Genomic DNA, 24,721 nt, shown 5'->3' on the forward strand with positions numbered 1-24,721 from the left:
TGCACCCATCCAGGCAAGTGGAGAGTATTCCATCACACTCCTGACTTGTGCCTTGTAGATGGTGGGCAAACTTTGGGGGAATCAAGATGCAAGTTACTCTCTGCAGGATTTCTAGTCTCTGATCTGTTTTTGTAACCACCGCATTTATATCAAAACTCAACATGATCGTCTCCCAAACCCACACAACCACACGTGTGCGCATGCAGAAATGCTGGAACATACAAATATCTACAAAAGCCATTGATTATCATCGGAAGTGGAATCTATCGTGGTTCTTCCCTTTCTAGTCCAGGGTTGCTGAAACCAATCAGTAGCTCTCATCTCCAAAGCCCCCTCAAAATTAAATTGGCTAACACTCAGAATCAGACTTGGTGTTTCTGCCAGACACAATTCATAGGGATAGGGGAGGTCATTCAGCTCTTCACGCCCGTTCCACCACTTAGTAAGATCCCACCACATCCATATTTTTGCTCTATAAAACCCATCATATGTTTGTTTTATAACAATCCCACAGCTTTAAAATTAAACTGACATGGTGGCACAGTGGTTAGCACTGCTGCCTCACAGCATCAGGGACCCAGTTCGATTCCGGCCTCGAGTCATTGTCGGCACGGAGTCTGCACATTCTCCCTGTGTCTGCGTGGGTGCCAGGGTCAATACGTAGGGTTAAGGAGATAGAGCCTAGGTGGGATGATGGTTGGGCCAAATGGCCTCCTTCTGCACTGTAGGGATTCTATGAATCTTTCCTTGGAGCCGAGGTCACACGCTGGTGAATCAACTCCAACAAAGTGGCGCCCAGAACAGCTCTCAGTTCTCCAAGAGTGGTCAAACCAGGACTGTGAACAGCTGATCCACAATGACGTTGACCCACCGAGCAGTCCATTAACCCTGTGAGGCAACTCAGGAGCTCACAGATCAGAACCTATTACATGACAGAATTGGAGGAGGAGGATGGCAATGGTGTATCACTGGACTAGTAAGCCAGAGGCCCAGGGTTCAAATCCCACCATGGCAACTGCTGGGGTTTAAATTCAATTATTAAATCTGGAATATAAATATCTGCTTTCAATAATCCGTTGTATTGAAAAAACCCAACCAGTTCTCTTCAGGGAAGGAAATCAGCCAGCCTTACCTGGTCTGGCCTACATGAGAGTCCAAGGTCCACAGTGGTTAACTCTTTACTGCGCTTCTGAAATGGGCGAGCAAGCCAGTCAGGTCAAAGGTTCATGGACAATTCAAGATGGGGCAACATATCCCATGAAAGAACAAAGAAAAACAAATCTCCTTGCAGATTTGGATTGGTGTGTGCCTAACCCACCCCAGAAAGATCCCACCCAGAAGGGAAGGGCCTTTTCTGCACTCTATGACTAAATCCCATTGCTTTTGAAATCCATGCAGCTTATTCATTGGTCCCTCGCTCTACTTAGGAGTGATGCTAATCATCAAACACCAACATTTCCTGTTGAACCACTCACTGGTTTGTTAAACCACTGAGTCACTCGTTGACAAAACTCCCCGACAACTGTAGGGATTACACCAGCCTTTCCTTGGAGCCCAGGTCACACTCGGGTGAATCAACTCCAACAAACTGACGCCCAGAAGAATCTGTACTGTCGCCAGGATATCAGCCCAGCGTGATGGTGGGCGACAGATCTTCTCTGTGCTTTAGGCTAGAGCTGGAGAACTCCAAATTCTGTCCTTCCAACTTACCTTGGCCAGAGAGCAGCACAACACCAGTTGATTATGGATTGGTTGCTGTGGGGGGGGGGCCAGCAGCAGTCGGAGCAACTTTGAGGCGACAGGCACAACAATGAAACAATACTCCATGGTTAGTTTTTAATGGATTACTGGGACCCAGATATTTATATTCCAGATTTATTAATCGAATTTAAACTCTGCCAGTTGCTATGGTGGGATTTGAACCCTGGTGGCATGGTAGCACAGCGGTTAGCACTGCTGCTTCAGAGCTCCAGGGACTTGGGTTTGATTCCCAGCTTGGGTCGTCGTGTGTGTGGAGTCTGCACATTCTCCCCGTGTCTGTGTGGGTTTCCTCCGGCTGCTCTGCTTTCCTTCCAAGGTCCAAAGATGTGCAGGTTAGGTCGACTGGCCATGCTAAATTGCCCCTTAGTGTCCCGGGATGCGTACGTTAGAGGGATTAGCTGGTAAATATGTAGGGATACAGTGGATAGGGCCTGGGTGAGATTGTGGTTGGGGCTGACGTGATTGGCTGAACAGCCTCTTCCTGTACTGTAGGGATTCTATGAACTGTTTGTTCCAATGGTCCAAAAACCCACCAAAAAATGAACTGAACCGGCCATATAAATACTATAGCTACACAGCAAGTCAGGAATTAGGAATCCTGTGGCAAGTAACTCATCTTAAAGAACAAACTACAATACAGGAACAGGCCCTTCGGCCCTCCAAGCCTGCATCGATCACGTTGTCCTATCTAGACCAACCGCCTGTATCCTTCTATTTCCTATCAAGATAAGTCTTAATTGTGGCGAATGTAACTGCCTTAACCACCTCACTTGACAGTGCATTACAGACCCCCCACCACCCTCTACAAAAAAAATACTTACCCTACACCTCTCCACTGAACCTTTCCCCCCTTATCTTGAACTTGTGCCCCCTGCTAATTGTCATTTCTGACCTGGGAAAAAGCTTCCAACCGTTCATCCCATCTATACCCTCATAATTTTATGAACGTCTATCAGGTCATCCCTCAGCCTCTGTCTTTCCAGGGAGAACAGTCCCAGAGTATTCAATCTCTCCTCATAACTAATACCCTCCAGATCAGGCAACATCCTGGAAGACCTTTTCTGCACTCTCTCCAAAGCCTCCATGTCCTTCTGGTAGTGCGGTGACCAGAATTGGACACAGTATTCCAAATGTGGCCTAACCAACGTTTTATACAACTGTAACATATTAGTCTCCTGACTCCTCACAGTCTGTCCACCATCTACAAGGCGCAAATCAAGAGTGTGATGGAATACTCTCCATTTGTCTGGATGAATGTAGCTGCAACAACACACAAGAAATTCAACACCATCCAGGACAAAGCAGCCCGCTTGACTGGAACTCCATTCAGTTCCATAAACATTCGCTCCCTTCACCACTGATGCTCAGTGGCAGCAGTGTGTAACATCTAGAAGACATACTGCAGCAACTCACCAAGGCCCCATAGACAGTAACTGTTCAACCATCTAGGTGGTCATGGACAGAAGATCCATGATGACACCACCATCTGGAGATTCCCATCCAATCCATCCCCCACCCTGACTTGGAACTATATCATCGTTCTTTCACTATCGCTGGGTCCAAATGCAGGAGCTCCTTCACTAACAGTACTGTGGGTAAGCCTACGCATCTCAGGGACAGCAGCGGTTCAAGGTAACATCTCACCATCACATTTTAGGGTTAGGCAATAAATACTGGCCTAGCTAGCGATGCCCACATCCCACACATACATGTAAAAATACTGAAAGATTTGGGTGGCCTATTCAGAGAGCAGCACAGGATTCTGCCTTCAACCAACACAACAACTTGCATTTATATAGTGCCGATAACATAGCAGAATAGATGTCCTATGGTACTACACCAAGGCATCATTGGAAAGAAATTGATGCTGAGTTATGTCAGGAGATGTTAAAAAAGGTGACCTAAAAGCTTGGTCAAATGGATGGATTTTAAGCAGCATTGCAAATGAGGGAGGGTAGTGAGAGAGAGAAGTTTGTGTAAATTCAAAAACTTAAACCCCAGATAGTTCAAGGTCAGGGTGTCAATGGCAGGTGACTAAAATCGGGAATGCACAGAATCAACTCGAGTCTTGAGCAGAAGCTCGAGGTGGACAAACTATTGCGCAGTGCGAGGGCGAGCGCCGAGGGAGTGCGCGACCCTGTCTGGGGGCAAGTGCTGAGGAAGTGCACGGCCCTGTTTGGGGGCGAGCACCAAGGGAGCACGCGGCCCAGTTTGGGGGCGAGCACCAAGGGAGCACGCGGCCCAGTTTGGGGGCGAGCACCAAGGGAGCACGCGGCCCTGTCTGGGGGCGAGCACCGAGGAAGCGCACAGCCCTGTCTGGGGGCGAGCACCGAGGGAGCACGCGGCCCTGTCTGGGGGCGAGTCGCGAGACAGCGCACAGCACTGCCTGGAGGCAAGTGCCGAGGGAGTGCGGCATTGTCAGAAGACGAGTACTGAGGAGTGCTACATTGTCAGAGGGCGAGTACTAATAAGCGCAGCACTGGCAAAGGGTCAGTATTGAGGGAGTGCCGCACTGTCAGAGGGTCAGTGCTGAGGGAGTGCCACACTGTCAGAGGGTCAGTGCTGAGGGAGTGCCGCACTGTCAGAGGGTCAGTGCTGAGGGAGTGCCGCACTGTCAGAGGGTCAGTGCTGAGGGAGTGCCGCACTGTCAGAGGGTCAGTGCTGAGGGAGTGCCGCACTGTCAGAGGGTCAGTGCTGAGGGAGTGCCGCACTGTCAGAGGGTCAGTGCTGAGGGAGTGCTGTTCTCCATGGGTGTAAAAGATCCCATGATCTTCGAAGGGGAGGTCTCTGCCATATCCTGGTCAATATTTGTCAATCAACCCAAATAGCCTCAAAACAGATCATCTGGTGATCAGTTCACGGGAGCTTGCTGTGTACATATTGGCATCCACATTTTCTACTTTGCAACAGCAAGGGTGCTGCCAGAAATAACTGGATTGGCTGCAAAGAGCTTCAGGACATCAGGGGGTTGAGAGATGTACTATGTAATGCCAGGCCTTGCGTGCGTGTGCATGCGACATGTAAACCAATAACCTGTTTTATTTTACATGAGATACATGACTGAACAGAGTGGAGTTTTCAGTGAAATTCAATCTATTTCATGTCACTATGCAAAACGGAAAATAAAAAAGTTATGCCAGTCTAACCATATTAATAAATTAATCTCATTTTATAGGCCAGCAAGCTGTAAAACTGGAGAGAAAATGAGCCCTCGCTGCCTCATTGAGTTTGAAAAATAATCACCAGGCTGCCGACTCCGCCCAGAGACAGAAAATGAAGTAGAACATTGCCCCACCTCCACGGCTGTGTCAAGGACTGGCTCATGGCGTTGCCAATGAGATGACCATCTTGAACATGGAACCTGCCCCACCATCCACCTTGCTCTGCTCAGATAGCAACTGGGTTCAACGAGTGAAACCAATTCAAGAACTTTTATTTATTCTTACATGGGATGAGAGCCTCACCAGCAATGTCAGCATCTGTTGACCATCCCTAATTACCCATGAACGGAGTGGCTTGTTAAGGCCATTTCTGAGGCCTTGAAGAATCAACCACATCGTTTTGGGGCCTGGAGTCGAATGGAGGCCAGACCAGTTAAAGACGGCAGCTTTCCTTCCCCAGAAGGGACGTTGGTGAACAAATGGGTTTAAACAATCGAGAACAGTTTGACAGCCACCATTACTGAGACTAGGCCAGCACGGTGGCACAGTGGTTAGCACTGCTGACTCACATCGTCAAGGACCCAGGTTCAATTCCCGGCTCCGGTCACTGGCTGTGTGGAGTTTGCAAGTTCTCCCCATGTCTGTGTGGGTTTCCTCCAGGTGCTCCGGTTTCCTCCCACAGTCCAAAGATGTGCTGGTTAGGTGCTAAATTGCTCCTTAGTATCCAAACACGTGCAGGTTAGGTGAACTGGCCATGCCAAATTCTCCCTCAGTGTAACCAAACAGGCACCGGAGTGTGGTGACTAGGAGATTTTCACAGTAGCTTCATTGCAGTGTTAATGTAAGCCTACTTGTGACCAATAAATAATTTTTTTAGTTTCAAACTCAATTAGTAAAATGAAGAATTGAAATTTCACCAGCTGTCAGAGAGGGATTTGAACCCATTGTCTCAGAGGATTAGCCTGGGTCTCTGGATTATTAATCCAATGACATTACCACCAAAACATCATCTCCCCACCCTACTCCTTTACTTCCATCTTTCACAACCTTCGGACATCCCAAGACACTTTACAACCAATCGTGTGTTGGAATGGACTAATAAGCATCTCTTCAATTGTCGCAAACTGATACGGTAGAAGCACTGTAATGTCTACACCAATTCCTTTCAGGAACGGCTATTTAACTCTGTGCATTCCTTTCTTTCAGTGTCTCCAAGCACTTTACTATCCAGTTGAAGAGTATTAACTAAACACAACAGGACGTTTTATCACGATAACGATGCTATCAAAATGCAAGTCGTTACTGCCACTCTGGGCAGCAACTCTGTGTATCCTCGTCTTAACCAGGCCAAAAGCAGCATTTATTTGGATACAAAACTCCCCCATTAATCACAGCCTCCTGGAGAAGACTGTTCGCAAAGAACGGGACGTGCAACATAAGCGACTACGTTAATCATAGAATCCCTACAGCGCAGAAGGAGGCCATTTGGCCCTTCAAGCCTGCACCAACACCAATTCCACCCAGGGCCCTAACCCTGTAACCCCACGTATTGGCCCTGCTAATCCCCCTGACACTAAGGGGCACTTTAGCAAGGCCAATTATTCCCCATGTCTTGCGTGGGTTTACTCCAGTTTCCTCCTACACCCCAAAAGGTGTGCAGGTTCAGTTGTTTGACCACACTAAATCGCCCCTTAGTGTCACGGGATTAGTGAGATAAATAAAGTAGGGTTACGAGGATAGGGCCTGGGTGGGATTGTAATCGGTATAGACTCAATGGGCCGAATGGCCTCCTTCTGCATTGTAGGAATTCTATGAATCAACCTAACCCGCACGTCTTTAGACTTTGGTAGGAAACGGGAGCACCTGGAGGAAACCTACCGCAGGCACGGGGAGGAGAATGTGCAAACTCCACACAGTCACCCGAGACGGGAATTGAACCTGGGTCCCTGGCGCTATGAGGCGGCAGTGCTGACTACTGGGCGGTCAAATGGAAATTAAGCCGGTATTCATTACAACAACAACAAAAAAATCGGACATGGGGGATGGATTACAAGAGTACGACCTAATCTTAGCATTCAAGCAACAGTTATAAACAGTTCCAGTTTCAGGAGGGCACACAAGGCAGTGGTAAACAAGAGTGAGGAACCACTAAAGTAACCAGGCAGCAGTGCTCAGGACAAAGTAACCAGGAATAAATACAATGCAAAGTTACCAGGCACCTGACAATAACAAATAATCGGTAGCAAACAAAGCAGGCATCATTAACTGGTGCAAAACAAGCAGATCCCAGTAAACATCACAAAACAAGATAACAATAAATCGACACAAAATAATTGGTGCCCAGTAATTGAGGCAAAGTGACGAGAAACTCATCAACTGATACAAAACAACAAAGTAGCAGTAATTGGGACAGGGTGACATGACAGTGATAATTAACCACAGTCAGTGAGCAACGTTCCTGTGCATTTCTTTCTCCTAAGGGTGGAGAGAGTGTGTGCGCGCGCGCATATGCGCGGGTATGTGCATAAGCCAGCATACGTTGTGGCATATTTTTGCTTGTCATTCTGTTCAGCAAGCTGTGTTTGTGGCTTGAATTTATGGAAGACATTTGCAGATTTACTGCCTTGTTTCCTTAACGCAAAAACATAATAAAAAGCCAATCGGGATTGTGGTGCGAGTCTGCTTGCCGCCAAGTGTGCTCTGCGAAGAACAACAAACTGCCCAGGGAGAGGCAGGATCCAGCTTCCGAACTGCAATCTGTGCTCACCCCCTCCCCGAAGTGTGTGTCCAGCCAAGGAATGATGCTATCCATGACCGATCAGCCATCTGACAAGTGTCTATCCCCATATGTGAAGGGCATCTACCGGGGCCAGGTGGCAAACATGAAGGGAATAGAGAGATACTGTCCTAGTAACGTTTTTCTTAGGGGCATCATGAACAGCAAGGGCTTAAAATTTGTTTGTTAGTGTTGCAAGTTGGCATACATTAACACTGCAATGAAGTTACTGTGAAATTCCCCTAGTTGCCACACTCCCAGTGCCTGCTCGGGTACACTGAGGGAGAATTTAGCACGGCCAATGCAGTGAACCAGCATGTCTTTCAGACTGTGGGAGGAAACCGGAGCACCCAGAGGAAACCCACGCAGACACAGGGAGAACGTGCAGACTCCGCACAGACAGTGAGCCAACCCAGGAATCTAACTAGGGTCCTTGGCGCTGTGAGGCAGCAGAGCTAACCACTGTACTGCCTGGAGGGCTGAAGGGTCTGTTCCTGTGATGTAGATGCCTGCTGAACCAATGCCCCAAGCAAGAGGCAGCACTTTCTGTGGGGGAGCAGAGAAGGGTGGTCCAAAGAGAAACTATCACCCTTTTTCACAGAAGGGGAATGACGGCCTAAAATCCGCACACACCAAGGAAAAGGGAACAACACCTCAATAAAAAAAAGAGAGAAATGCAGTAATGGTCTGGTCCCTGAGGGAACGTCTCCAAATAAAACAAAATGATGATGCAGGTACACAGGGGAAATGTTTGACATTAAGGAATATTTATTTTCCTGCAGTGCTTAAGAGGATACGGCATCGCGCAAGATCAAATGCAAAATAATTGTGGATGCTGGAAACCCCGAGATAAAAGGAGAAAGGGCTGGAAACACTCAGCAGGTCTGGCAGCGTCTGCGGTGAGAGAGAGTTAACGCTTCAGGCCAATGACCTCTGATCAAAACACTGCACCTGCAGTGTCCCCTCACACAAGTCAAGAAAAAATTCAGATCTTACAAATGATACTTAGTGCATCCAAATAAAGGACCCCCTTTTTGTTTGAATGGCAGGCATGAACATTGTTTGCTGTAACACACCATCTGTGTTAACCGTGCCCTCTGCCATAACCACGCCGTCTGCTGTATATGCACAGTGCCACAGTGGTTAGCACCGCTGCCTCACAGCACCAGGGACCAGGGTTCGATTCCCGGCTTTGGGTCACCGTCCGTGGGGAGTCTGCACGTTCTCCCCGTGTCTGTGTGGGTTGCCTCCAGAAGCTCCGGTTTCCTCCCACAGTCTGAAAGACGTGTTGGTTAGGTGCACTGGCCATGGTAAATTCTCCCCCAGTGTACCCGAACAGGAGTGTGGCGACAAGGGGATTTTCACAATGACTTCATTGCAGTGTTAGTGACACTGCTAAATAAACTTTTACTTTTATTAAGTGTTTGCTTTGCCCTGTTTAACCAGGTCACTATGACCCTGCAAAGCTGGTTCTCTTTTTCTCCACTACCCTGCGATCATCCCTTTTGGCTGAACTCTGGATTCAGGGTGATGGATGTTTACTAAGATCCGTGACTAACGCACTAAGAGCCCAAAAGTGGGTGATCCCGTTGAGGCTGATCCAGAATACAAGAAAAAAATGATTGAGGACATTGACAAACTGCAGTGGCTTTATGGGGAGATCAACTCATAAAATTTCCCGATTTAAAATTTTAAGAACCAAAATTTGAAGCAATCAATAAGCGACTAGGATTTTCAGAGAGGAAGGGACCAAGAAGGAATTTCTTCAGCTAGAGACTGGTGAATCTGTAGAACTCTTTGCCGCAGAAGGTCATTGAGTGTCTTTAAGACAGAGATAGATAAGTTCGTGATTAATAAGGGGATTGGGGGTTATGGGGAAAAGGCAGAAGAATGAGGGATGAGAAAAATATCAGCCATGATAGAATGGCGGAGCAGACTCGATGGACCAAGTGGCCTAATTCTGCTCCTATGTCTTATGACTGTTCTTTGTTCATGTTTCCTAGGACTATCAAGTTGTAATTTTATCAATTCCATAGGATTAAAACAACACCAGGGATATCTCACCTGTTCGTCTTTGAAATAATGCTATGAGATCTTCTACATTCACCCAAGCAGGCAGGTTTGATTAAATATCTCAGGTGAAAGATATTAAGTTCCTCTCTACCAGTGCAATGCTTCCTTCGCAGTGTAGTGTCAGCCTTGTTCTTCACTGCTGCTCTGGATGGGGCCTGAACCCAGAAGTCTGTGATACACAAAATCCCTACACTGCAGAAGGAGGCCATTTGGCCCATCAAACTGCACTGACAACAATCCCACCCAGGCCCTATCCCCATATATTTACCCAGCTAGTCCCCCTAACACTAAGGGGCAATTTAGCCTGGCCAATCAACCTAACCCGCACATCTTTAAACTGTGGGAGGAAACTCACTCAGAAACAGGGGGGGAAATGTGCAAACTCCACACAGGCAGACAAGGACCCAAGGCCAGAATCGAACCCGGGTCCCTGGCGCTGTGAGATAGCAGTGCTAACCACTGTACCACCGTGTCTCCCTTCATGCTTCATTCAGGAATCAGCATGTACTCCTTCAGGTGCCAGACTCCCAGGAGAGCATTGGTGACCACAGACCCCCAGTGGATTGGTCCATGATTAGGTTTGGCAAAATGCCGCAGTGCATTTCCATGGCCTTCTGCTGTACGGCTGATCCGGAAACTCTCCCAAAGGACATAGGAACATGGGAATTAGGAGCAGGAGTCAGCAAATTCAGCCCTTCGAGCCTGCTCTACCATTCAATCAGATCTCTCCCTGGTCTCAAATCCACCTCCCCACCCAGTCCCCACATCCTTTTCTTGTTTATTAGAAATATATCTATCTCCCGCTCTTTACTGCCAGCCGCCAAGCATATTGGAGGGATTTACGGACTGCTAATCAACCGGGTTGGCCGCGTCACAAATGCATCTTCTGTGGCTGTCGAGTCCTAAAGTGGGGCTTGAACCCAGAACTTCTGAGGTAGGAACACTACCCAAGATCTGCACCACAAGATCTTCCCTATGGTTAACACAAAGGGGGGGGGGGGGGGGGGGGGGGGGAATGGTGGGAAGAGAAGAGATACACAAAGAGAAAGAAAGTGTAACTAAACAAAAGAGATCTAAATATAGACATCAAGAGATTAACTCCTACCCTGAATAATGGGATGAAAGTTCCTCTTCCCCTAACTGGAAGCCAACTTGAGTTTTGGATAATTCCAACCCAGTTTTTAAATTGGGCTTGAATCCACGGTGCAGAGCTGTTCAACTTCAAATTGGAGGGGGCTGGGGGTGGGGCCGGAGTGCAGTTTTGCTCTCCTTTTCTGAGGAAGGATGTTCTTGGTCTCAAGGGAGTGCAGCAAAGGTTTACCAGGCTGATTCAGGGGATGGCAGGACTACAAAGAGAGAGTGACGAGGTTGGAATTGTTTTTGCTGGAGTTCAGACGAATGAGGGGGAATCTCAGAGACTTATAAAATTCTAACAGGACCAGACGGGGTAGATGCAGGGAGGATGTTCCCAATAGTGGGGAAGTCCAGAACCAGGGGTCACAGTCTGAGGATTCAAGGCGGAGGTGAGGAGACATTTCTTCATCCAAAGAATGGTGAGCCTGTGGAATTCATTACCACGGGAAATAGTTGATGCCAAAACATTGAATGTATTAAAAAGATGGTTGGATATAGCACTTGGGGCAAATGGGATCAAAGGTTATGGGGAAAAAGCAGGATTAAGCTATTGAGTTGGATGATCAGCCATGATCGTAATGAATAGCAAAGCAGGCTCGAAGGGCCAAATGGCCTCCTCCTACCTTTTACGTTTCATGGCCAACCTCAGGCATGGAGGACAAACTACCTGATGCAGGAGAAGACAATGCTCTTCAGAGATCAGAGTGGAATGTATGTACTGTTGGGAGCAGTGGGATTGCTATTCAGCATCTAACCCACTGGTGTATCTGACCTGGGAGTGCCCATAGTGCAATGTAGGCAGAGTTCCACTATGCATCAAGCACAAGTTGTACTGGGGCGGTGCAGAAGCAAATTGCATGTCTATAAATTTACCACATCTTCAGGATATCCCAAAGTTCTTCACAGCCGGGTAAGGCAACAACCAGTTTGCAAAGAAGAAGCCAGATTCAGTTCTGATCCACCAAGTCAGACACCAACCCCTCAGAGAAATATCTGAAAAGCACTGATGTGAAATATTTTGCAAGGGGGCATTGTCCTGTCTTGGACTCAAGTCTCATAATCATCCGGCCTTTTCTCCATCGAGTCTAAGCAAGACCAGAGAATAGTTGACAGGCTGAATGAGGGAATATTGTGCAGCTTGTGACAGCAGGCAATGCAATCTGGAGGCTGGCAACACGTTGGCCACCAACCCAAGCTGCAGGACGAAAATACCCTCAGTTTCCCTGCAGAGCTTCCTCCAAAGCTGGAGATGGTTGATGTTACCTTCAGGCCAGTGGTAACCATGGTGCAATTGTCCAGTATAGTTCTGTGGCTGGAGGTGTTTCAAATAAAGCATTGGGCTGCTTGTACGGTCCTTTCAACATTACAAGGGGGACACGGGTTCAAGGCGAGAGGGGGAAAGTTTAAGGGAGATGTGCAGGGGAGGTTTTTCACAGAGAGTGGCGGGTGCCTGGAAGACACTGCCAGAGGTGGTGGTGGAAGCAGGAACATTAGCAACATTTAAGAGGCATCTGGATGGGTACATGAATAGGGAGGGAATAGAGGGATACGGACTGAGTAAGAGCAGAAGGTTTTTTTTAATTTAGTTAGGGCATCATGATCAGCACAGAGTTGGAGGGCTGAAGGGCCTGTTCCTGTGCTGTAATTTTTGAAGGGGATTCATTTACTGTTTCAAACAGATGCATTTTTAAAAACACACACACACACAGAAGGTCATTATTTTCAGTAGAGTTCTTGCCATTCCTTGGCACAGAAACAACTGGAAAGAAACAAGTAGAGGGAGATGGACACCACGCACACACAGATACACACACTCGTGCATGCACACACACAGACAAGCATACGCGCACACAAACACACACACACTCATGCACACGCACACAGAGGCACACACACACACACACAGACACACACAGAGGCACACACACACAACACAGAGACACACACACACACACACACACACACACAGGCAAGCACATGCAACTAAACATTGAGAAAGCATCTCAGCTGGACGTGCAAGATTCCACGGCATTATTTCGAAGAGCAGGGGCGTTCTACCCAGAGAGCTTCCCAATGTTTACCCCTCAATCAACATGACTAAACAAAAAAAAATACAGATTACCTGGTCATTACCACAGTGCTGTTTGTGGGATCGTGCTGTGCGCAAACAAGCTGACGCATTTCCTACATTATTGCAGTAAGTAACACTTCAAAAAGTACTTCGCTGACTGTCAAGCACTTCGGGATGTCCCGACATTGGTGCAGGCACTATATGAATGCAAGTCTTTCTCACACCCCTGGAGAATGACTGAGCCTGGCTGATGCAGTTTGGTTTACATGAGATGGCCAGCAGCTACTCTGCTTGCTGTTATAAAGTTTCTTTCACAACTGTTTACACATCCAGGCCTCCCCAGTGCCACGCTCTGACCGATCCATGGAAATAAAATGTAAAGCAAGGCTTTGTGTGAGGCAGGCCCAAGAGGGCGGATGGGGCCGTGGCTTTGAGCCGGTCTCAAGTTATTTCCTACAAAACTTTGCAGTGTGCTCTTCCCCTGTTCATTCAGTGCTGCATGGGCAGGACCACAAGCGTCAAGCACGCAGGGATGGCGAAACCTGGACCCAGTTGAATGGTTCACTGTTTGAACAGCGAGGCCCATAAAAAGTGGATTTCACCACAATTCGTTCCTTAAAACTGACGGCTTGTGGCATCCAATGGTGCTGTGCCAATGATTTCAATGCCATCTTTAACTACCAGACTTTGCTGTGGGGAGGCGAGCTGGTGTCCGCTTTGCCGCTGGAAATACATCACCTGGCCGTCATCACGCTGCTACTTGTGGAATCCTGCTGTGTGCACACAGATTGGCTGCCGTGTTTCCCAACGCTAGGGCACTGAGAGGTGACATGGTGGCACAGTGGGTTAGCGCTGCTGCTTCACAGCATTCGATTCCCGGCTTGGGTCACTGTCTGTGCAGAGTCTGCCAGTTCTCCCCACGTCTGTGTGGGTTTCCTCCCATAGTCCGAAAGACGTGCTGGTTAGGTACATTGGCCACGTAAATTCTCCCTCAGTACATCCTAACAGACACTAGAGTGTGGTGACTAGGGGGATTTTCACAGTAACTTCATTGCAGTGTTAATGTAAAGCCTACTTGTGACACTAATAAATAAATTTTAAACATTCCTAAAAGGTGCCTCATTGTGACTGTAAAGCACTTTGGGATGTTCTGAGTTATTGAAAGTTGCCATGCAGACACAAGTCATTTGATTTGATTTATTATTGTCACGTGTATTAACGTACAGTGAAAAGTGTTTCTTGTGTGTTATGCAGATAAAACATACCGTTTATAAAGAAGGAAAGGAGAGAGTGCAGAATGTAGCGTTACTGTCATAGCTAGGGTGTAGGGAAAGATTAACTTAATGCAAGGTAGGTGCACTCAAAAGTCTGACGGCAGCAGGGAAGGAGTTGTTCTTGAGTCGGTTGGTAAGTGCCCTCAGACTTTTGTATCTTTTTCCTGACGCAAGGTGGTCGAAGAGACTACGTCCAGAGTGCGTGGGGTCCTTAATTAGGCTGGCTGCTTTTCTGAGGCAGCGGGAAAAGTAGACAGAGTCAATGGATGGGAGGCTGGTTTGAGTGATGGACTGGGCTTCGTTCATGACCCTTTGTAGTTTCTTGCAGTTTTGGGCAGAGCAGATCCATACCAAGGTGTGCTACAACAAGAAGGAATAGTTTCTATGGTGCATCTGCAAAAGCTGGAGACAGTCATAGCGGACATGTGAAATTTTCTTAGTCTTCTGAGCAAGTAGAGGCGTCGGTGGGCTTTCTTAACTGTAGTGTTGGCGTGGGCAGGATGGGGGAGGTGGTGGAGAGACCAGGACAGGTTGTTGGTGATCTGGGCACCCAAAAATTTGAAGCTTTCTCCCATAGGTGGGAGTAATGGGGACAGGGGACACTGTGGGGTGGTGGGGAGGGTCACATAGGTTAAGTCACGCTGAGCTTGTTGTCTGGTGGGCTCAGCTTGTACCTGGGGCATTTAAACAAATTCACTGACTCACTATCCTCGGAAGGAGGAACCAAAGACATTGCCCGCTCCAGATTAGCACAGAGCAGCACCCTTCACAAGCACACTCTCCGCGATCGGAAAGCAAACCCACTGTCCCACTTCACAAACCCCTCAGTCCCTGAATGCAAGCGTCGCTGAATGTCAGCTATTCCCTGCCAGTGTGTGCACGCGTGCGCTCAGGAGATCCAGAAACAAATCAGGGCAATCTGCCAGCCAGCTCTTAGATCCACATCAAATGCATCATCAAATCGGTTCGTTCCCAAGCTGAATTATATCCCACATACTAATTACCGGGACACCCCATCCAAACACAACAGGCCCCAAGGTACAAGCAGTCCGAGTACACATCGAGGTCTTCTTAAGGACTCTTTTGCAAACAGATTCTACTTTGTTCTGCGTTAACACCACTCAACTCTCCCCAGCGTGTCGACGATCTGAATGGAAGGCGTAGTGTTTCTCAATGCTGCTGTGCCCCATGTGAATGAGAAATAAAATAAAAGAATGCTCCGAGTCGCTTTCATTCACAGCGGTTTTCTCTTTCTGTGCCCAGCTAAACCTTTTCAAATCAGCTTTTGTGCGGAACTTAAACTGTTCCCATTGGCCGCGATCTCTTAAGCAAAGGAGGAGGCCAGTCTGCGGGCTGGATGCGAGGGAGAGTGGCAACAATTGGTGATGGAAGACCAGGATACGTAGAGATGGCTCAACGCTGAGGTTCTTCTTCCCCAGAGGCTCCCGCCAACTTTCATTGAAACTCAACTCAAAGCAGAATGTTACAAGGCTTTGTACGGGTACAGACAGAGGAACTGTTTGTACCGCTAGGCAGTGGCATACAGGCGTAACGTCCGTCAGTCACAGGCACACACAAGGCCCGTCAGTCAGTCACAGGCACACACAACATCCATCAGTCAGTCACAGACACACACGTATCAGTCACAGACACACAGTCAGCCAATTCTCTCTACCACATGGTCACCAATCAATTGGACCTTTCCAGATTAGTAGACTATTGTTGGGTAAGGAATATCAATGGGATAGGGAGTAAAGATAGGAAAATGGAGCCACGATTCAGATCAGCACTGATTGGTACAGCAAGATCATTTTTAAAAACGCCTCTTCACTTTCGGTCCCCGCCCTCTCTTTACTCCCCTCCATCGCCCATTGTCTCGCTAGGCTGAATGGACTTACAACTTCCAGGCTCACTGAGTGACATAACACAGGAGGCACCCCATCATGCCTGCACTGACTATTTAATTCCTTTGCTTGGTTCCCATGGCCATGTATCTCTTTCCCCTAAAGTACTGATGCAATTCTCCTTTGAAAGTTACCACTCAATCAGCTTCAGGCAGTGTGCGACAACTCTGTATAAAAAAAGTTTCCTCCTGTCACCTCTGGTTCTTTTGCCAATCACCTTCTTCAATCTGCGCCCTCTGGTTACTGATCTTCATGCCGTGCTAATAGTCTCCTCCCATTTACTCCATTAAAGTCATTCATGATTTTAATGGTTAGCACTGCTGCCTCAGAACGCCAGGGACCCGGGTTCAATTCTGGCCTCGGGTCACTGTCTGTGCGGAATCTGCACGTTCTCCCCGTGTCTGTGTGGGTTTCCTCCGGGTGCTCCGGTTTCCTCCCACAGTCCCGAAAGACGTGCTGGTTAGATGGTGGATCGGCCATGCTAAATTCTTCCACAATGCAACCAAACAGGCGCCGGAGTGTGCTGTCTTGGGGATTTTCTCATTAACTTCATTGCAGTGCTAATGTAAGCCCACTTGTGACACTAATAAATAAACTTTAAACACCTCGAGCAAATATCTCCGAATCCCTTTGCTTCTCTAGTCCAGTCACATGCCCAAGTCAATGTTCTTTACAAGGGATGTGGGCTTTGCTGGCGAGGTCAGCATTTATTGCCCATCCTAAACTGCCCTTGGACTGTGAGTGGCTTGTCGCCCACTTCAAAGTGCATTATAAAGAGTCAATCACATTGCTGTGGATCTGGAGGTTAGACCAGGCAAGGACAACAGAATTCCTGAAGAACATTAGCGAAATAAATGGATTTTTATGATAAATAGACAATGGTTTCACAGTCATCATCAGATTTTTTAATTCCAGATTTTAATTGAATTCAAATTTCACCAAGAGGCCTGCTGGGATTCGAACCTGGGTCCCCAGAGCATTACCCGGGGGTCTCTGAATTACTAACCCAGTGACAATACCACGGCCTCCCCCAAGAGTTGTTTGAGGGGCAGATACTGGCCCCAGATGCAAGGGGGAGAAGTTTACTGCTTAAAAGTAGTGCCCACCTGAATGGGTAAGCAAGGCCTTGACTTTAACATAAAAAAATTAATCAAGGATCATCTGGACGCGAAATGTCAACTCTTTTCTCTCCTTACAGATGCCGCCAGACCTGCTGAGATTTTCCAGCATTTTCTCCCTTGGCTTTGTATACCATCCAAAACATGGTCTCCCCTCCTTCCTTCCTTCTAAATTAGAGTTTGGCAAAGGAATAGGATAGTTCACTGTTCCCTTTCCAGGCAGGAAAGTGGCACCTGGCATCGAGGCACGAAAATATTAGACAAAATTCAAGTAATAATTAAAAGCACAAGCCTCTGTCTTTTTTTTTCCCCCTTCTTAGCTTCTCAATCCAAAATATGATTGTCTAATTAAACCAAACACATCGTCGTGCCTTGATGTGGTAGACCGGGCGCCAGCTCTGCAGCAACACATGGCACACTCTGGAAGGCATCCGGAATATTCCGCACAACTTGGATGACATTTTGTTCAGTTGATGTTCCCCCTACCCCATGCACTTGCCAACGTGGCGGCTCCCACTTCCAGCCGCCAAGGAATCTCTTATCTCCCACCTCTCGTGGGTTCAGGGTCGAGCCAGCTAACTGCTGAGAAAGCCAATTACGCTGACACGTGCAGACAGCAGAAGAAAACGTATTCCAATATTAAAACCTTTTAACTTCCAATCGACCATTTGCCCGGACAGCGGGCAAGAGTGGCGCTGGAATTATTTCCCACTGGGTCAATCAGATCTGCCTCTGTGAGGAGTTCAAAGGTCACTGCTAGGGCATTGTCAGTAACTTGGCATTTTGATTTTATTTAAGGCTTCACAGGATCCCTACACTACAGGAGGAGACCATTCGGCCCATCGAGTCTGTACCAACCACAATCCCACCCAGGCCCTAAACCCCACACATTTGATTTATTATTGTCACATGTACTAACATACAGAGAAAAGTATTGTTTCTTGCGTGCTATACAGGCAAAACATACCATTCATAGAGAAGAAAACGAGTGAGTACAGAATGTAGTGTTACAGTCATAGCTAGGGTGTGGAGAAAGATCAACTTAATGCAAGGTAGGTCCATTCAAAAGTCTGACAGCAGCAGGGAAGAAGCTGTTCTTGAGTCAGTTGGTACGTGACCTCAGACTTTTGTATCTTTTTCTCCACAGAAGGAGGTGGAAGAGAGAATGTCCGGGGTGCGCGGGGTCCTTAATTACGCTGGCTGCATTGCCGAGGCAGCGGGAAGTGTAGACAGGGTCAATGGATGGGATTAATATCCTACTAATTCCCTGACACTAGGGACAATTTAGCATAGTCAGTGGACCTAATTCGCACATCTTTGGAGCGTGGGAGGAAGTTGGAGCATCCAGAAGAAATCCATGCAGACACAGGGAGAACGTGCAAACTCCACACAGACGGTAGCCTGAGGCCAGAATTGAACCTGGTCTCTGGTGCTGTGAGGCAGCAGTGCTAAGCACCGTGCCACCATGCCATGCGTTTAAAAAAAAAAAGAGCACTTCCCACTTCTACTGTTCACCATCTATGAATATTTGCCATTGCCTGCAAACAATCTTTCTCCCCCATCCTACCACCTTCACCCCTGCCAAATTCTCCGTTTCGTTGGCCCTCCTCCGACGACAGATGACCTCCTCTCTGAAATTTGGTCCTGCTACCCGCCAATACGTCATCAATCTGCCCACTTCTCGTGCGTGACAGAAGCATAAAACGGACACCAGCACATTCTGACAGGGAATTAAAGAGAAACCTCTTCGCCAAGAGGGCGTGCTACCACATGGATAGATGAGGCAAACAGCAATGGGTGTGCCTATTCAACCTCCCCTTAAACAAATAAACGAGAAAGGAATAGAAAGATATGTCAATAGGATTGGACAAGGCGGAAGGAGCAATCAACAACAACACAGATCCACTGGATCAACTGCTCTGTTTCTGCACCAGAAATCCCATGCAAGAGGGTGAACGATAATCAGGGGTAAGTTTATTTATTAGTGTCACAAGTAGGCTTACATTAACACTGCAATGAAGTTACTGTGAAAATCACCTAGTTGCCACAATCCGGCGCTTGTTCGGGTACACTGAGGGAGAACTTACCATGGCCAATCCACCCAACCAGCATGTCTTTTGGACTGTGGGAGGAAATTGGAGCACCCGGAGGAAACCCATGCAGACATGGGGAGAACATGCAAACTCCACACAGATAGTAACCCAAGACTGGAATCAAACCCAGGTCCTGGCGCTGTAAAGCAGCAGTGTTAACCACTGTGCCACCGTTCTGCCCCACGATGCAGGGTCGAAAAGACCAGTGTGTTTGGGACAAGCACATGAGATGCTTTCTACAGATTCTGTCCTGGAAAAGTCACTAACTGTTGCAACTGTAACCTTCTAATGACAGCACTTCCCCTTCAGTCATCAAACACTGTGGGAACAACCTTTAATTAAAATATTTGAGGTGGTTCTGCAAGTCAGAAACCAAGAGATATACATCCTTTCTAGCACAGCTTGCGTTTCTTTGGGTGGAGACGTTTGTTCCTTTGTTTGTAAAGGTGTCGGAAATTAATCAACAAACCCAACAACATAGCAATAAAATTACTTCGCAAGAAGCAGGACAAACTGAATGAGTTGTTGAATGGGTTGGGCAGTAGAACACAATCTTCAGGCCGCCCAGATCCAGACTCTCAGAAAATAAAAGCAGCCGGCATAATCAAAAGGCACCACGCATCTCGGATATTCTCTCTTCCACCTTCTTCCATTGGGAAAAATATACAAAAGTCTGAGACATGGACCAACTTGACTCAAGAACAACTTCTTCCCTGCTGCTGTCAGACTTTTGAATGGACCTACCTCACATTAAGTTGATCTTTCTCTACACCCTTGTTATGACTGCAACACTACATTCTGCACACTCTCCTGTCTCCTTCTCTATGAATGGTATGCTTTGTCTGTATAGCGCACAAGAAACAATACTTTTCACTGTATACTAATACACGTGACAATAATAAACCAAAAACATTCTGCGGTGGAGATGATGTTACCAAAACTGAGAGGTTGTACCCAAAAGAGAAAAGCTGACTAAGCCAGGGCTCTTATCTCTAGAAAAGGGAATGTATTAGGTGACCTGATAGACAGGGGTCTTTAAAATGATGAAGAAGTCTAATTGGGAGAGACTTGGAGAGGTTATGTGGAGGAGTCCAAAATGGGGGAAGATAAAATGACAGTCACCAAGAAATCCAAAAGGGAATTCAGGAGAAACCCCTTTAACCGAGAGAATGTGGAACTTTTTACCGAAGAAAGTAATGGAGGTAAACAGCACAGGTGTATTTAACAAGGAAAGTAGACACAAGGGAGAAAGGAATAAAATGATCCTTTGATGGGGCTGGGTTTTTTTTTAATTCATTCATGGGACATGGGTGTCGCTGACTGGTCAGCAATTTATTACCCATTCCTAGTTGTCCAAGGGCAATTGAGAGTCAATAACATTGCTGTGGCTCTGCAGTCACATGTAGGCCAGACCAGGTAAGATTTCCATCCCTAAAGGACACTAGTAAACCAGATGGGTTATTCCGACAATCGACGATAGCTTCATGGTCATCAGTAGATTCTTAATTGCAGGATTTTTAAAAATTGAATTCAAATTCCAGTTTTCCTTTTATATTAAATTCAATTTCCACCATCTGCCGTGGCGGGATTCGAACCTAGGTCCCCAGAACTGAGTTCCTGGATTAATAGTCTGGCGATAATAGCACTGGACCATCTGCCTCCCCTGCGATGGCGCTTAGATGGAATAGGAGCACCATGTGGTGCATAAACATCAGAATGTACCAGTTGGGCCGAATGGCCTATTTCTGCAGTTAAAACTCTATGTAATTCTGCACACAATATCACCACAAAACAAACAAAACAGAACAATGTGCTCCAGACTTGTAAATCCATTATTTGTCTCTATTTTTAAAAAAATCAATTGTGTGGAAATATTCTTTTAATAACATTTCAAGTACATCAATACATTGGAATCTGATTTCGCCAAACTCAAATTGACAGATTTCCTGTTCTTGCAACATAAAACATTGCTGTCAAGTTTCTCACTTTAATGTTAAAGTACACTCACACCAAAGAGGGTACAGCTAGGGAGGTAATGTTTGAATTTACTCATCAAAAATAGTTCAGCTCAGTACAACGCACCAATGGAGAATAAAAGAGAGAGTGTCTACCACACAGAAGAGCTTGCACTGAAAGAAAATGGTTGGAACTGTGAGCATTGCCTCCACATTACGCATAGACTCAACTACGGCCTTGGGGAGTGGTGGGGTGTTCTGGAAAAGGAACGTTAAATCAGTGAGCTGCTCCCCGGAGATACTGTGGGTGAAACGGCTTGTCGTGTTTGCTTACACAACAAAAGTGCCCGCACTCCAAAAAGCAAACATTCAATAGAATTGAAAGGCAAAGGAGCAAGTGTGTGAAAGAACCTTGTTTGGACCACATTTATAGAGCAGAGTGCACGGTTCGGATCATCACATTGTAATAAAGGACATTTCTTTGTTATTCTTGCAATAGAATGTGTGCGTTGCTGGCTGAGCCAAGATTTATTGCCCTCCCTAATTGCCCTTGAACTGAGTGGCCATCTCAGAGGGGCATTCAAGAGTGAACAACAATGCTGTGGGGTCTGGAGTCACATGTGAGCAAGACCAAGAAAGGATGGCAGATTTCCTTCCCTGAAGTACTGGAGAGGATACAAATATAGTCCCACAAAGGATGACACCAGAATTTTGAGGGGTTCCAACTATCAAAGGCCATACAGTTTGGGGTCCTTTTTGCTAAAGGCAAGGCTGAAGGGATATCCCAACAGATGTGTTTAAAATGATGACGGGGCTTGACAGCATGGGCTAGGTGAAGATGTTAACCACGTTCTATTATTCTATATAAGATTAGGTTCATGGGCGGCAGGTTAGCACCGCTGCCTCACAGCGCCAGGGACCCAGGTTCAATTCCTGGCTTGGGTCACAGTGTGTGGAGTTTGAATGTTCTCCTCGTGTCTGCGTGGGTTTCCTCTGGGTGCTCCAGTTCCCTCACACAGTTCAAAGATGTGAGGGTTAGGTGGATTGGCCATGCTAAAATTGACCCTAGTGTCAAGGGGATTAGCAGTGTAAATGCGTGGCGTTACAGGAATAGGGCCTGGGTGGGATTGTTGTTGGTACTGACTTGAATGACCCTATGTCCTCCATCTGCGCTATAGGATTCTATAGGTGGGAGTTCAGGTGTTTCTCACGTGATAGGTGCAGACTCGATGGGCTGAAGACCTCTTCCTCACTGTATGATTCTATGATTTGTTCAAAGTTCAATGCTTGGGGGTCACAAATAGGCGGTGGTCAACAATAAATCCAATAAGGAAATTTGCAGAAATTCAGTAGCCAGTGTGGTGGGAATGTGGAACTTCTAACCTCAGGAAAAAGTTGGGGCAAAATGAAAGGATGCATTTAAGGGGGAGCTAGATAGAGCTTTCAGCCAAAAGGAAGAGAAAGATGTAGAATGAAGAGGATGGGAGAAGACTGGTCTGAAGTATAAATACCAGCATGGAGCAGTTGGGTTTCTGTACCCAATTCAATGTAATTATTCATGGTGTGAAACAGAGACATTTGGTTAACATAAGACACCATGCCAATACAAGGATTCACTTCACTGTACAACATGCCACAAGCCAGCTTATTATCAGGTTCAGGTTCCCAAAGAGATATTTTCCCTGTTCAGCTTAGGACAGTATTTCCAGCCCTACACAAACCTATCATTTAACATCATCTTGAAGTGCTTCACACCATGAATCACTTTTCTCCAAGACAGCGCAGTGCTGATGTCAGCAAACTTGACAGCCGCTGGGCGCCAGCAACATCCCGCAAACCACAGCGAGAGAAAAGCAGCAGCCCAATCATTTGCAGCGATGGCGGTTGAGAAAGGAACATGGGTATTTTGCCTTTCTTCAAATGGCTCCATCCCTGAAACTCCCACACATCTCATACCAAGGTGCCCACCTGCATCCGTGGCTATATTTCGTTTCATTCATTCGTGGGACATGGGCGTCGCTGGCTGGCCAGCATTTGTTGCCCATCCCTAGTTGCCCGAGGGCAGCTGAGAGTCAGCCACAGTGCTGTGGCTCTGGAATCATAGGTAGGCCAGACCAGGTAAGGGCGGCAAATTTCCTTCCCCAAAGGGCATTAGTGAACCAGATGGGAGTGTTCACCTGGAACATTACCTCAAGCCTCTCACTGCCCCGCACCCAATCCACATACGAGAGCTTGGACCATCAAGTACAGGCATGCTATTGTGGAGGCTGCCTCGCTAAATATTTTTAAGAAGCGGGTTGATAGGTTTTTGATAAGAGAGGAGATTAAGGGTTATGGGGAGAGGGCGGGAAAGTGGAACTGAGCCACAACAGATCAGCCATGATCTTATTGAATGGCGGGGCAGGCTCGAAGGGCTAGATGGCCTACTCCTGCTCCTATTTCTTATGTTCTTATTCCACTATGGAGGGCGTCACAGTTTTCAGTTTTGATACAGGGATTACACTCAGCCAGGAGTTGCTGGAGCATGGTCAAGATCAGGAATCACACCAGTTATTTAGTCAAAGATGGAAGTAACTGTAACAGCCATCCCCAATGCCCATCAGAGCGAGATCGGTTGATTCATCGGCAATTGTCAATCAAACATGGGTCATGCTGATTGACAACGAGTGGGGTCAGATTGATCGGGGGCGGGGGTGGGGGTGGTGGAAGCACGTGATGGCTGGGCCAGAGTCTAGGCTGATTCCACAACTAGTTTCCTCTCTCTCGGGAAAGTAACAAGCCCCCATCATCCCGCAATTGGCAATGTGGCTCTTGGTTGGCTGACACAAAACACCTTCTCGAGGGCAACTAGGGGTAGGCAACAAATGCTGGCCAGCCAGCGGCGCCCATGGCCCACGAACGAATTTTGTAAAACTGTGGTGTTGGATCAGCCTGGCGATAAATGCAATAGGCAGTACTGGTACTGAAAGGGTTAATGCATCCATGTGACCATCCTGCTATGTCCCTTCACTGGTCAGGCTGCTTTGGCCATGCTAAATTCTCCCTCAGTGTACCCGAACAGGTGCTGGAGTGTGGCGACTAAGGGATTTTCACAATAACTTCATTGCAGTGTTAATCCAAGCCTACTCGTGAAGCTTAGAAACGTACACCTTTAAGAATGGCAGGCGGAGGAATTCTGAATGTAAGGCACTTCGCAGCTTTACCTCCACCCCCACGCTTCATGGGATGTTTCCCATTCTGCTCTCGCCTCTCCTCCCCCCCTCGTAACCTCTCGCAACCCTGAAGAGGTTTGTTCATTTTTGTTTTAAATTCTCTGCACCGGATGTGATGACTAGCTTCTCGCGCCTGGCCTGACTAATGCTGCTTTTCGATCAACGACAGTAGTTGGATCGGATCCTGCC

At 47.2% G+C, this 24,721-nt stretch overlaps 1 protein-coding gene and 1 long non-coding RNA gene across 12 annotated transcripts in view; one reads left to right on the top strand and one right to left on the bottom strand.

The window, feature by feature from the left end:
- Positions 1–24,721, bottom strand: part of msi2b (musashi RNA-binding protein 2b) — a 560,852-nt gene that overhangs the window by 426,800 nt on the left and 109,331 nt on the right. The window lies entirely within an intron of this gene.
- LOC145357273 (uncharacterized) overlaps positions 18,343–24,721 on the top strand; it is a 299,761-nt gene continuing 293,382 nt past the window's right edge. Inside the window, exon 1 of the long non-coding RNA XR_013889281.1 lies at positions 18,343–18,381. This is a non-coding gene — a long non-coding RNA (uncharacterized LOC145357273). The remainder of the gene's footprint in view (positions 18,382–24,721) is intronic.

Source organism: Carcharhinus amblyrhynchos, chromosome 23 (genome assembly GCF_965287045.1).
Source record: "Carcharhinus amblyrhynchos chromosome 23, sCarAmb.v2.hapA, whole genome shotgun sequence".
Classification (NCBI taxonomy): domain Eukaryota; kingdom Metazoa; phylum Chordata; class Chondrichthyes; order Carcharhiniformes; family Carcharhinidae; genus Carcharhinus; species Carcharhinus amblyrhynchos.